Genomic DNA, 7,937 nt, shown 5'->3' on the forward strand with positions numbered 1-7,937 from the left:
AATCATTCAAGACTTCACTTAGCTCTTCCGACTCAATACACAGTCTCCCACTACTGTCCTTGATCGGACCTACCCTCGTTCTCGTCATTCTCATGTTTCTCACATACGCATAAAGTGCCTTGGGGTAATCCTTGATCCGATCCGCCAAAGATTTTTCATGCCCTCTCTTAGCTCTCCTAATCCCTAACTTCAGCTCCCTTCTGGCTATCCTGTATCCCTCCAGTGCTCTGTCTGAACCTTGTTTCCTCAACCTTATGTAAGCCCCCTTCTTCCTCTTTACAATACATTCAACCTCCCTCGTCAACCAAGGTTCCCTCACATGACCATCTCTTTCCTGCGTCGTATCTGTTCCTTGAAAAAGTTCCACATTTCCACGACATCCTTCCCTGACAGCCTATGCTCCCAAATTATGCTCCTCAGATCCTGTCTTTCAGCATCGTATTTACCCTTTCCCCAATTGTAAAACCTACCCTGTTGCACGCACCTATCTCTCTCCATAACCAAGGTGAAAGTCACAGAATTGTGGTCACCATCACCAAAATGTTCACCCACTAGCTGGGAGGGGGCATAGCATAAGAGAGGGAGGCACAATCCAAGAGGGAAGGAGAGAGAGTAGGAGACAGAGAGTGCGTAGGAGAGAGAGAGAGAGGGAGGTAAAGAGAAAGGTAAAGACGTAGAGGAAGGAGTGAAAGAGAGGGATACAAAGGAGTGAAAGAGAGGGAGGAATAGAGGGATGAGGGAGACTGAATGAGAGAGTTCGAGACAGTGGGTGCTTTGAATGAGAGACATAGAACTTCTTTAGAAACAGCGCCATTCGCTGACAATGTGGGCACTGGGTTGTGGGTGGTGAAGTGAAGTGGGATAGTGAGGAGTCAGTCCTGTCACTTATAATTTTCTTATTCCCGGTGTGTCAGTGAAAGAGCTATAAGGGACATATTAAACACTGAGGGAGGAGGAAGGGACAGGCTTTGGTAGTGCCTCTTTACTATTGAGTCACTGCCCAACCCCCCTCAGAAAATATAACCTCGGGTCGTAGTCAGAAAACATTGATCCCTTGAAGCCAGGTGGAATCTGCTCCCATTCTCTGGAGTCAAAACAAGGGGAAGTGCTGATGAAATGGGGAAAATTTGGGAGGTCTGTCAGGAACGGGATCTTGTTTGTTTCACTTGTTTGCTGTTTTAAAAGATCTCGGCTTGGTGTGATCTATCTCTCTCTCCCTCTCTCTATTTCTCTCTCTCTCTCTGTCTCTCTCTCTGCTGAAATGGATTTCTGAGACGGATTCTGGGACACAGACAAAGAGAGATACCGTCTCTGCGAGTGGGAATGGATTGGATTGCAGCGTCTGGAGGAAATTACTTCTCTCATCTCTCAAACAGAAACACTGGGACAGTCCCGAGGCAGTTTGATACCTTCCTGTTCCCGTTCTTTGGGTTTAACAACAGGGACTGTGCAGGGAATGTGTGAGATTGTGGAAGGCGGTGAATGGTAAGGCTTGTTGTTCTTTAGGTGCCAAATTTTATTTCATTGTAATCAATTGTCATTTTCCTCGCAGTCTCTCCCCTCGAGAGGGAGATTTGATTCGGGTGCCGAGAATCAGATGTTGCAGAGACAGAGAGAATCAAATCATTCTTTCGTGAGGAATAATCAGTTAACAGGGAGAATAATCAGAAATCGTCCTGTCTCCTTGTTGTTCATTTACACACATATTCACAAATACACACACAGAGAGACACACACATGCACACAGTTCAGGGCTGAGGTTGGGAGTTGGGGAGACAAAGGAGTAAAAATGTTTGTGAGAGCTGCTACACAGTCTGATACCAGAGGTGTCACTGCCTCGGTTTCTCACTACAGCTCCCATCTTCACTCCTGTGTTCCTAGCTGTCTCTCTATCTGTTTCCCACACATCTCCCTATCCCCGCCTTCCCATCTTCATGTTGATCATGTTGTTCTGTGGATTGTCTTTCTACAACTCTCTGCCTCCTCATTCTCTCTCCCAGAATGGTTACGTCTTTCAGTCTTTCCTTATCTCCAAAACTACATGCTCAGCTTACTCGACACATTCTGTCTCTTAGCTCTGTGGGATCTTCCTGTTCACAATGGAGATCCATTCTATTTGCCGAACACCATCATCCTCTCTCGCACGCTCATCACTCATTCTCTTTCATAATTCTACCCTTGGCCTCTCTCACTCACTCTCTGTTCCCCCCTTTTTCTATTCCTTTTTCTATTTCTCTATTTCTCTATTTTTTTCTCTCTCTCTCTCTCTCTCTCTCTCTCTCTCTCTCTCTCTCTCTCTCTCTCTCTCTCTCTCTCTCTCTCTCTCTCTCTCTCTCTCTCTCTCTCTCTCTCTCTCTCTCTCTCTCTCTCTCTCTCTCTCTCTCTCTCTCTCTCTCTCTCTCTCTCTCTCTCTCTCTCTCTCTCTCTCCCTGGGCTCTCTTTCTCTATGTCTGATTCCCCTCCCATTGTCCCTCTGACTGCCTCTCTCTCTCTCCCTGTCTCTCTATCCTCCTGTCTCTGAAGTGGAATTGGACTCAATGCCATGAGCAGTTGCACGTATCATCAACACTTGGTCAGTCTCTGGACATATGCACTGTTGTCCCACTCCTGCCGTTTTAGGGGGAATGATGGGAGAGATAAGTGGGTGTGCAATTGCACAAGATGGAGGCACAGAGGGAGCTTTGATACACACACAGCATTTGGGAGGCGCCCAATATTTGCGGCTGAGAATAAATGGGGCGAGTCTGCAAAACCCTTTGGAGAGTGTAGATTCGGGGAGGTGGGGTGAAATTATGGGCAGGAACACAATTGGGTGGGAAGGGGCACAACGTCCTGGGGGATGAAAACGTCATGTGGGGGTTTAGATGAAGCTCTTTTCTCAGTGAGCGCGGTGCATGCGAGTTGTGATCTTGCTGTACTTTTAAGCAGTCACTCAAAAGGGTAATGAATCCCTACATGTGCTCATTATGTCGCCCACCATAAAGGGGTGTAAGCTGGGGAGATGGGTAATCGTAAAGTAGCGATAGGGGGCAGTTTGGGGACGCGAGTGCAAAACTGCACAGGTAAGGGGAAATTGGATGGGTTTCAATATTCAGGGGAAAAATATTTGGGCAGTGGGACAAAGAAATGGGAAGGGGGCAGGAATCATCGAACGTAAAATCTGCGGGAGGACGCAAAAATCCGAGGAAGGGGAGTCGTGAAATCCTGGCATTTGCAAAGCAAAGGCTAGAAAAATGGGGAGTTACAAAATGAGGACAGTTATGCTAGCAGGGGGGGACCGTCCCTGGCGATAGGACGATCCTACAATGGTCCAGACGAGAGAAGCTGAGATTTTCTCCTTAAGAGCAGAGAGGTTGAGGGGGATTGAGTTGTACAAAATTATGAGGGATACAGATAGTGGAGCTGGAAGCCTTACCCCTCAGAAGTTGAATCCATAATCAGGTGAAAGTGAGGACTACAGACGCTGCAGATCTTTCAAAGAGTGTATTGCTGGAAGAGCACAGCCTGTCAGGCAGCATCCGAGGAGCAGAATATACTTCCGGTAAAAGTCAGTCATCAGGAATGAAGCTGGTCAGCCAAGAGCGCTGGAACATAAGTGGGAGAGGGTGGAGCTTTGTGGAAGGAAGTTTGGAAGGCGATCAGTAGATGAAGGTGGGGGTGAAAGTGATAGGTCGGAGAGAAGGGTGGAGCAGACAGGTGGGAACGAAAATGGGCATGTAGGGGCGTTCAAGAGGGTGCCGACGAGTTGGAAGGTTAGGACTGGAATATGGTTGGGGGAGGGAAATGGGGAAACTGAAATCCACATGAATCCCGTGGGGTTGGAGAGTCCCAAGATGAAAGATGAGGCGTTCTTCCTCACGGACATGGATGGCCAGGGTATGGCGATGAAGGAGGCCACGGATGTGCATGTCATTTGCGGATTGGGTAGGGAGTTACAGTTTTCAGCCACATGGCGGTAGGATTGTTTCATGCGGGTATCTCACAGGTGTTCCCTGAAACGGTTCGAAAGTTGGTGTGCTGTCTCCACAATGCAGAGAAGACCTCTTCGAGCTGCACTTATCATCAACACTGCTAATCCCCTGAACATATTCCCTGCTGTCGCACTCCTCCCGTTTCTAGGGGGAATGATGGGATGAAATGTATGGAAGTACAGATACATTTTTGTCAGACGTGGGATGATTCTTTGGGGCCTGGGACTTAGCTGGGGTGCAGATGTGGTTTCACGCTTTGCACTTGTTGCATCGGCAGGGGATGGTGCGGGGAGGCGAGCGTGTGTTGGTGGGGTATGCACCTTTCAATGAATTCACAGAGTGAATGGTTTCTCTGAAACACAGACAATGGTGGGGAGGGAAATACATTTCTCATGGTTGGGGTCAGTTTGGAGGTGATGGAAATGGCAGAGGATGATGCGGTTTACCCACAGGTTGGTGGGGTGGAAGGTGAGGGCCGGGGGTTTTGTCGTTTTTGCGATTAGAGTGGAGGAGATGCTCACGAGCACATTGTCGACGACGTGGTGGAGGAAAGTGAAGTACTTGAGTCAGGATATTCTACAGTGGAATTGGTCCTCCGGGGAGCACATGCGGTGGAGGTGGATGAACAGGGAATTAGGGAAAGCATTTTTACAGGAGGGTGAATGGGAGGGCATGTGCTCCTAGTAGCTGTTAGAGTCAGTGGGATTGTAGGAGAAGTCCGTGCTGAGTTGGTCGCCGGAAAAGGAAATTGAGAGGTCCCAGAAGGGGATAGAGAAGTCTGAGATAGTCCAGATGAACATTGGTTCGGAGTGGAAGGTGTTTGTGAAGGTGATGAAACATTCAACCTCCTCCTGGGAGCACGAGGTAGCACTGATACGTTCATCAAAGTAGCAGAGGAACAGATAGGTAATGCTGTAGGAGTATCTGCAAAAGATGGACTTTCCAAGTTTTCAAAGAAGTGGCAGGCATGACTACCCATTTGGTCTGGAGGAAGTGTCGGAATTGGAAGGAGAAGTTGTTGATGGTGAGGACCAGTTCAGCCAGTAAAATGGCAAAGTCGGTGAAGAATGCTGATTGTGTTGACGTGAGAGGAAGAAACCTAGCGATTAGATGTCTTCGTCATGGCAGATATTTGTGTACAGGGACTGGAAGTCCAGGGAGAAGTTAACGCGTTTTGCACCCGAGAAACGAAAGTTGAGGAAGAGGTGGAGTGTGTGGGTGGTGTCCCGGATGTAGGTGGGGAGCTCGTGGACTAAGGGGGACCAGACAGTGTCAAGGTATATAGAGAAATGTTAGATGGAGTAGGAACAGGTTGAGACTTTGAATCGTCCAGGGCAGTAACGTTTGTGGATTTTGAGCAGGAGGTGGAAGTGGACATTGCGGTTTCTCAGACTATGAAGTTGGCGGCTGTAGATGGTGGATCCCGAGAGGAGATGAGGTTTTTGTTGATATGGGAAATGATGACTTGGTGATGGGAAGTGAGGTCGTTGTCGAGGGGGCAGTATAAGACGAAGTGCCTTCGAGTCAGCGCCTGGCTCCAGTGGTATGGAGATAAATGTGCCAAATTACTGGCTGATGGTGATGTTGGAGTTGGATTGGAGGGAGTCAAGGGCTGCGCGTTTGGAGTGTGTCTGGTGGGTGGACAGCTTGAGGCAGTCTGTCTCACGGTGGCAGCTTGAGATGATGAGATCGAGGGGGGTTACAGGCCAGCACAGGATCTCAAGGTGGAAGGGGTGTGTTGGTAGTGGGGCAAAGCTTCCTGGGAGGGTGGGCAGGAAACTTGATGTGAAAAGTGATCCCGGAGTTGGAGGCGACAAAACAAATGCTCAATATCGCAATGCGTGTCAAACTCATTGACCTAAGAGCATGGTGGGACCCACGAATCACACGGGAACAATTCCTCCCGTGACTCCCTTGTCAGGTCCACACCCCCAAGAACCCACGCTTCACTTCAGGCACCTTCACCTGCCATTGCAAGAAGTGCAACACTTGCGTCCTCACCTCCTCCCTCCCCTCAGCCCAAGGTCCCAAAGGATCCTGCCCAATCTGAAAAAGATTGACCTGTAATTCCATGCACGTTATAAACTGCATCTATTGCACCCGATGTGGTCTCCCCTACACTGAGGTGACAGGACGCCAAAATATGCATTGTTTCAGCGAACATCACTGGAACACCTATACGAACCAACCCCATCACTCTGTAGCTGATCAGTTTAATTTCTGTTCCACTCCACCAAGGACGCACTGATCCATGGCCTTCTCCATCGCGAAACCCTAACCAGCCGACCACTGGCGGAAGAAGGCCTCATCTTCCACTTTGGGACCCTCTAACCACACGGGATTAATGTGGATTTCACTAGTTTCCACATTTCCTCTCCCCCAACCTACCCCAATCCTAATCTTCCAACTCAGCACCGCCCTCTAGAACGGCCCTACTCGTTCATCTTCTTTCCCATCTCTCCGCCAAAACCTCCTCCCTGAACTATCACCATCACCTCCCACCTTCATTCCGCATTCCCATCGACATTCTCTCCAGCGCTACCCAGCCGCCATTTAACCCTCAGTCCCCCGGCCCAAAAGCCTCATTCCTGAGGAAGGGCTTATGCCTGAATCGTCAATGTTCCTGCTCGTTGGATGCTGGTTGATCAGCTGTGCTTTTCCAGCATCACACTCTACGACTCAATGAGCAGGAAGATGATTGAAGGTAAGGGATAGAAGGTTTAAATATGTGAGAAAAGCATTTTTCGTCCAGTGGATGCTGAGAATTTTGATCTCACTGCATGTGAGGGTGGTAGAGGCAAAAATCCTTATAACATTTATTTTGTAAATAGATGTGCGCATGAGATGCCAACGTGTGCAAACCATGCGCTAATACATGGAAAATGGCATGAAAATTGGCAAATGGTTGCTGTTGACCAGACTGGATGCAATGCGCTGAAAGACCTTCATCTGTGCTTTCCATCTCTTTGGTACAGTGACTCCAATTTCTCATTGAAAATTTTTCGACTCCCATGGGCCTCCTCGATCCACTGCCGGGACTGTTCCCCTTAACCATTTAGAACATAGAACATTACAGCGCAGTACAGACCCTTCGGCTCTCGATGTTGCGCCGAATTGTCATGCTAATCTGAAGCCCATTTAACCTACACTATTCAATGTACGTCCATATGAATGTCCAACGACGACTTAAATGCACTTAAAGTTGGCGAATCTACTACCATTGCAGGCAAGGCATTGCTTACGTTTACTACACTCTGAGTACAGAACCTACCTCTAACATCTGTCCTATATCTATCACCCCTCAATTTAAAGTTATGCCCCCTCGTGCTCGACGTCACCATACTTGGAAAAAGGCTCTCCCTGTCCATCCTATATAACCCTCTTATTATCTTATATGTCTCTTTTAAGTCACCTCTCAACCTTCTTCTCTCCAACAGCCTCACGTCCCTCAGCCTTTCCTCGTAAGACCTTTCCTCCATACAAGACTACAAACTTGTAAATTTCCTCTGCACCCTTCCCAAAGCTTCCACATCCTTCTTATAATGCACTGACCAGAAATGTACACAATACTTCAAGTGCGGCCGCACCAGAGATTTTTACAACTGGTGCATAACCTCGTGATTCCGGAACTCGATCCTTCTATTAATAAAGGCTAAGACACTATATACTTTCTTAACAACCCTGTTAACCTGGATGGCGTCTTTCAAGGATCTGTGTACCTGGACACCGAGATCTCTCTGCTCATCTACACTACCAAGAATCTTATCATTAGCTCAGTACTTTGCATTCCGGTTACTCCGACCAAAGTGAATAACGTCACATTTGTCGGCATTAAACTCCATTTGCCACCTCTCAGCCCAGCTCTGCAGGTTATCTATGTCTCTCTATAACCTACAACATCCTTCGTCTCTATCCACAATTCCACGACCTTAGTGTCATCTGAAATTTACTAACCCCCCTTCTACG

Source organism: Chiloscyllium plagiosum, unplaced genomic scaffold, assembly GCF_037043375.1.
Source record: "Chiloscyllium plagiosum isolate Xiang-an unplaced genomic scaffold, Cpla_swu_hap1 HiC_scaffold_52, whole genome shotgun sequence".
NCBI classification, from domain to species: domain Eukaryota; kingdom Metazoa; phylum Chordata; class Chondrichthyes; order Orectolobiformes; family Hemiscylliidae; genus Chiloscyllium; species Chiloscyllium plagiosum.